At 39.1% G+C, this 6490-nt stretch overlaps 1 protein-coding gene across 2 annotated transcripts in view; it reads left to right on the top strand.

The window, feature by feature from the left end:
* Nucleotides 1-1331: 1331 nt before the first annotated feature.
* Nucleotides 1332-6490, top strand: part of SLC8A1 (solute carrier family 8 member A1) — a 358133-nt gene continuing 352974 nt past the window's right edge. For both annotated transcript variants that reach the window (XM_073897336.1, XM_073897335.1), the window contains exon 1: nt 1332-1686. The gene's annotated coding sequence lies outside the window, so the exon portion shown is untranslated. The remainder of the gene's footprint in view (nt 1687-6490) is intronic.

Below are 6490 nucleotides of genomic sequence, written 5' to 3'. Positions count from 1 at the left end.
GCCACCCAGGCGCCCCTAATATATGTATCTTGTACTGTTCTCTCTTCTCTTTTATACAAATTTTATTTTTTAAGGGTTTATTTTCAAGTAATCTCTTTTTTTTATTATGTTCAGTTAGCCACTGTATAGTACATCATTAATTTTTAATATAGTGTTCCATGACTCATTAATTGTGTATAACACCCAGTGCTCATCACAACACATTCCCTCCTTAATCCCCATCCCCCTGTCACCCCATCCCCCACCCCCCCCCGAAACCCTCAGTTTATTTCCCGGGGTCCATAATTTTAAAACAAACACAAAGTAGAGAGGATAATATAATGAGTCCCCTACTGATCACTCAACCCCCTGCAATGATGATCATTTATGCCAATCCTGTTTCCTCTATCCTTCCCCTTTTCCTCTGGAATGTTTTAAGCAAACTAGTTCCATTTCAGTACAGAAAAATGAATTATCCCTGTATATCTCAAATTTATTTTTTCTTCACACAAGAGAATCTATAAGAGTTTTAACATGACTGAAAAAAATGGCGAATGGAAAAATGTTATTTGGAAGTTCTCTCTTTTACATATGTGTACACACACACACACACACACACACACGAGTAACAACAGACTGGAAAAACGAGAGAGGGAGAGAGAAATTTTAAAACGGAAAAGCCCAATTTCCAGGAACTGGAAGGCTAAGTGGAGTTTCCACGGTCTTCTGGAGTACCTCTCCCCTCTATCTTTATTAGCCAGAGCCGATTTCTCCTTCCCCACCCCCACCCTTAAAATTTAGGTCACAGCTTCATGTCATTTAAAGTATCACTGACAGTTAACAAATGTAGCAATTAGCATTCTATTCAAGTTTACATTCTTTAACATTAAAAGAAATTTTCTAAATCTCACACTGTATGCTAGATGGTAGCTTATTAGAAACTGCCCCACTATATCCTAAATGAGAAGCTGTTTAAGGAAGAACCTGAACCTCTCTTGTCTTAGAGATTTTGATTACCTTGACCTTCTGCTCCTACCTGATTCTTTAAGACAAAGAATTCAGAGTGTTAGCAACTATTCTTAACTAAATAAATACATTAAATACGTATGTATTCATTCACACACAATGTCCATTTGTTCAACCCTTCATTTATATGTTCATCCATTCACAACACATTGTGCAGGTCCTGTACATATCTTATCTCTAAAATCTTTAAGGATGAAGACCCTGGTCAGGAACAATAATCGTGCCTCTGTTTTCATAAAGCTAAGCAAACCCACATCCTAAAAGCTCTATATGGGAATCAGGGGGAAAGCGATTGTTCTCTAAACGTCTGGGGAGTAAAAATGCCAAGCTGAAAGCGTATTTCCAAAAACGCGTAGTGGCAGGACGGCAGGGTGGGAAATGGGCCTGGCTGGAAGGATCTTTTTATGTGTATTTTTATCATCCATGTGTTGGATGAAGCGGAGAGCTGCCAGATAGCTGCTTTTCCACAGCTTGGAGTTACTGTTGGGAACAGATCCATGTATGGAAGCGAAAGCCGAAAGGCACAGATAAGCAGAGATCCAGCTATGCAAACCATGTTTAGAGACACTTAAAGGACAAGCATCCCAGGTCCTTTCTTTCTGGTAAATTCGGCGAAGCCATCATCCCGGGTCTTTTTTCACATCCAGCCCATGCGGACTGAGCAGCCCAGACTTGACAGAGGTAGGTGCAGGGCTTTTGTGATGAAACTTATCTAAAGGATCATTCACGAATATTCCCTCCCTAGAGAGAGCTCTTGATGTCCTTTAAGGGAAGCTGCCAGATGATATTTTGAAAAAAAAAAAAAAAAAGAAAGAAAGAAAGAAAGAAAGAAAGATTTGGGTTGGGGCCGGTGACTAAGAGGTATTTAGCAGCTTGGTTACAGAGGGAAAGAGACAGCACAGAATGGCTGCCAAATATAATCCCTTTCTCCGGGGTCACTTACCGCTTGGATTTTTGTGAATACGAATCTTCCTGGATATTGCCAGCACCTTTGGAATGGGCCACAGCTTCCCGTGGGTTCTGATACGGGGTATTTTAGGCTGGGGTTGGTAGGATTTGCCCTTTTCCTTGCTTGCTCCCCTGAAGCCAGCATAAACTCACACGTGGGGCTAGTTCTTCCTTAGACATGGAAGAGCTGCTTGTAAACGACATTATTATTTTTGGCAGAGGAAGTCATTTTTGCAGTGTTTCTCAGCAGATCGGAGGTTGATTACATCCTGTTCAAAGATTCTCAAGTTGCTTTCACAAACACGGGTCTTGCGCAAGTTGAAATTGCTGAAACCAGCTGTAACCCTGGACTTTTCTCGCTACCTTTAACATTTTTCTTTCTTTTTTGTTAATGACTGAGAACACAGGAACTTGAGGGGAGATTTCCCCAAAGATTATTCTAGGTTAGCTGTCAGGGTTGTTTGAGAATTCTAGATTGTGGGAGAACCACAAAAGCTGCGTGTCTCGGGGGTCCAAAGGAGAAGTGTAAACGTGAAGACAAGAACAATACCAGTATCCATATGACTCTAGTCTATTTCCTCAAATACTGGTTAACCCAGACAAGTCATATCAATAACACTTTGAAATGCTACTCTAGCTAATTACCAAATTGTAATAATTAGATCATTAAGGCCGTCCTTTTAGAATTGTTGGCAAAATCTGGGAACTATTCCCTAACACTCACAAAAGTCAAAGGAAAAATTTACGGGTCATATCTGTAAAACGTGTGTGTTTTTCCAAGATTGAATTAAAAGAATTTTTTCGCAAGAAAATGAAATGTAAATTTAAAGTTTCTGTTGTTGAGAATAATGTGTCTATATTTTAAGCAAGATTTGAACCCCCTTGTTATTTAGATTTTCAATCTTAAAATAGAGCATGGGGGGGGGAAGAAAGAAAAATTGAATGTTTTTTCCTTCCCTGATGACAAAGCATGACATGCAAAACAATTAATAAACAAGTGTAAGAAAATAATAAAATGGTTTATAACACTCGCAAGGAGATGTTCTTTGGATAAATTAGGCAGCGGGAAAAGCAATTCGCTTAGGGGATATAGATAAGATGACTGTAGTTATGCAGTGGCTTCTTTCAAATTGTTAATGTTGTGTAATACAAAAAAAAAAGTAGCAGAGAAGGAGAAAAACTGGTTCTATTCCAATAATAATACTTCATCATTATTAAAATAATTATAATACAAAACACGGATATTTTCATCAGATTATTCCTTTTCATGTCTAGACTATTTACACTGACAACACGTTAAATTAACAACACATTCAAACTTATCTTTCACACATCTCTAAAATAGGCTGTTTTACTTCACTTAAAAATACTAATATTCTGTAAATGCATGCACGCAAGAGAGGGAGAGAGAGAAAGCTAGGCAATAAATTATGCCTTCTTTTTTTAAACCAACAGAGACAAGCTGTCATAACTTTAGCTAAAGTGGAACAGGCCTACAAAAGGATGGCTTTAAAATATTTAATTAAACACTACATACCAACCAGCTTTTCTAAAGGAACAGCACAGCAGGAGTCTGGGCAATTTTCAATAACTAAAAGGTTATTATAAATTATGTCACTAGTATTTGTGACCAGATGCAATGCATAGATGACATCATTGGCTGTTTTCTCAGTTGCTTACTGCCAAGTGCATTTCAAGTGTGCATTCCTCATGAGAAATGCCTATTCCCGTTTTTCTTTAGCAAGCAAATTTGAGAAGTGTAATATAAGTAATAAAGAGTGACTTACTGCTATTTTGATATGGAGTATGTAAACATCTATGTAAAAAAATTGACAAATAGTTAAACTACTTGACCTTTTGACTATGACCTCTGAAGTGCTCAGTGATGACTCTGCGTGTAGAAAATCTTGGGAAGATCATATTTTGAGAAGGGAATTGGAAGTATTGACAGTCTTGTGTGAAAAAAAAAGACTTGGACGCTTTATGCCAGAGTTAGCTGAGATATGAACGAAATTCATGGTGACCAAGAATGACAAAGAAGTTGAAATTGATCCTAAGAGCCTAGAGCACAGATCTGAGGCTCCCGTGTATATTGACAAGACCAGACAGGATAGTTCCTGGGCTGGGTCAGTTGTGCTCCAAAGAGCGGGAAGAGCAAGGGCTTGTAGGGGCTTCAGTGGGAAACAACTTCCCTGAACACTAAAGGGGGAGTTTGTATGAAAGTAAGCATAGAGGTTTACTTTTCCAGAGGCACAAAAGATTTTGACCTACAGGAAAGGTCATTAAGTTTCAAGGAAATGATAGCATTGGTTACTTTTTTTAAAAATCCCTTTGTGAGGGGAGAGGGGTGGGGGTATGGGTTAGGCTGGTGATGGGTATTAAAGAGGGCACGTTCTGCGTGGAGCACTGGGTGTTATGCACAAACAATGAATCATGGAACACTACATCACAAACTAATGATGTAATGTATGGTGATTAACATAACAATAAAAATTTAAAAAAATAAAAAAATAAACAACCTTTTGGGAACTTTAAATAAAATAATACTGTCTCAGATGATTAAAAATTGTGGGACATTGAGTGGTCTCTGACCAACCACTGATGATTGCAAGAACCTTAAAGCGGGCTTGAGACTAGGGAACAAATTTGAAGACCAGAGAGGCTACCCACTTTCTCCAAGGTTCATCAATGGGAAGCGAAGTTTCCCCAGAATCCAGATCATTTGGTTTTCTGATCAGAACTAGCCTGCCCTTGCAGCACTTCTTTCTTAATCTTAAAGTTACACGATATTTTCAAGTGGCATGGCAAGATATGAGAAGAATTCCATGACAGAGAATTTTTAAAGGTAGTTTTAAAGTATATAAAGTAATGAGAAGGTGGGGTGCCTGGGTGGCTCAGTCGTTAAGCACCTGCCTTCAGCTCAGGTAGTGATCCCAGGGTCCTGGGATCGAGCCCTGCGTCAGGCTCCCTGCTCCGCGGGAAGCCTGCTTCTCCCTCTCCCACTCCCCTTCTTGTGTTCCCCGTCCTACTGTGTCTCTCTCTGTCAAATAAATACATAAAATCTTAAAAAAAAAAAACAAAGTAATGAGAAGGTGATGAATTCCTGTGGCACTTAGTGCTGGTGAGGAGAAAATGGGCTTTCCTCTCCTATTGACTTTTTCCCATGCTTCTCACCTCTAACTGCTCATTAGAATCACTGGGGATGAGTGCAGTCCACACTACACCCCTGATGAACTACATATGCTCATGGGGTTCAGGCAAGGGTAGGTTATTTTTTAAATCTACCCCATGAAATTTGAATATGCAGCCAAGGTTAAGAACCACTTCCTTTTTGTAATAAAAGTGTGGTAACCACTTCAAAATTTATTTCAGCAGGGGGAATTAACAGAACCACAGCTGAAGATTAAAAATGAGCTCTTTCCCAAAGAGATTACTTCTTTGAAAGTTTTACTGATGTAATCTTTGCTGACAGGGAGTTCCTCCTTTAAAGTTTCAGTGTATTTAAAAAAGAAGTTTTCTGTAAGCCAAAGGATTGATATGGATCTGACATCTCGCATACTTCTTTAGCCTGAAACATATGTGTTCTAACCACAATTATTGAAAGGTAAAACATATATGAATATGTGACATTAGGATTCTGAACTACAGATGTTTAAATGAAACTTTATATTGTTTTAGCAACTATTAAACAGCCATCTTGAAAAGGCTTGTTAATTTTGGGGCGCCTGGGTGGCTCAGTTGGTTAATCGACTGCCTTCGGCTCAGGTCATGATCCTGGAGTCCCAGGATCGAGTCCCGCATCAGGCTCCCTGCTCAGCAGGGAGTCTGCTTCTCCCTCTGACCCTCCCCCCTCTCATGTGCTTGCTCTCTCTCTCTCACTGTCTCTCAAATAAATAAATAAAATCTTTAAAAAAAAAAGAAAAGGCTTGTTAATTTTGGATAGCAACCGTTTCCTAAGGAATAAGCAAATCATTGTCTTTTTTTTTACTTTTGCATTTCTAAACGACAAGACCTTTGGAAAGAGGGTGCATGATTTTATGCAGAATATATATTAATTTATCACATATCAAAGTATATGAATAAGAAACTAACGTTAGCGAAATACGATGAGGATATGTAGGGCCACATAAGACTTCTTCCATTTAAGGGGGAAATGAAGACTGGGCTGTCCAAACCCTGCAAGGAAAGACTCTGGACTAAATGCAGGTAAATAAAATTTAAAACTCTTAGATTTCAGCTCAGGCTAAAGAAGACTATTCAAGGTAGTGGGTGGAAGGAGCGAGCAGAGTTCTGACTGCTGTGAGTAGGTGGAGTCAGACCACGGAATTTCATTCTGGCTCTTCAATGTACTCATGGCTGTGTGACCTCCATTTCCTTCTCTGTGAATTGTGGACACTAACAGTAAAAACCACAGTGATGGGATTAGGTAGCAAAATGCAAACAAGGAGTTTAGCATAGTGGCCAATAAATGGTGGTACCATCTTTGTAAGCCATAGTAAAATCAAATCAGTCTCCCGAGGAAGTCTCTGAAACTAGA

Source organism: Callorhinus ursinus, unplaced genomic scaffold (assembly GCF_003265705.2).
Source record: "Callorhinus ursinus isolate GAN/ISIS: 27379988/994484 unplaced genomic scaffold, GSC_fseal_2.0 scaffold10, whole genome shotgun sequence".
Classification (NCBI taxonomy): domain Eukaryota; kingdom Metazoa; phylum Chordata; class Mammalia; order Carnivora; family Otariidae; genus Callorhinus; species Callorhinus ursinus.
The sequence above is the reverse complement of the archived record's forward strand: the minus strand, read 5'-3'. Positions and strand labels throughout refer to the sequence as shown.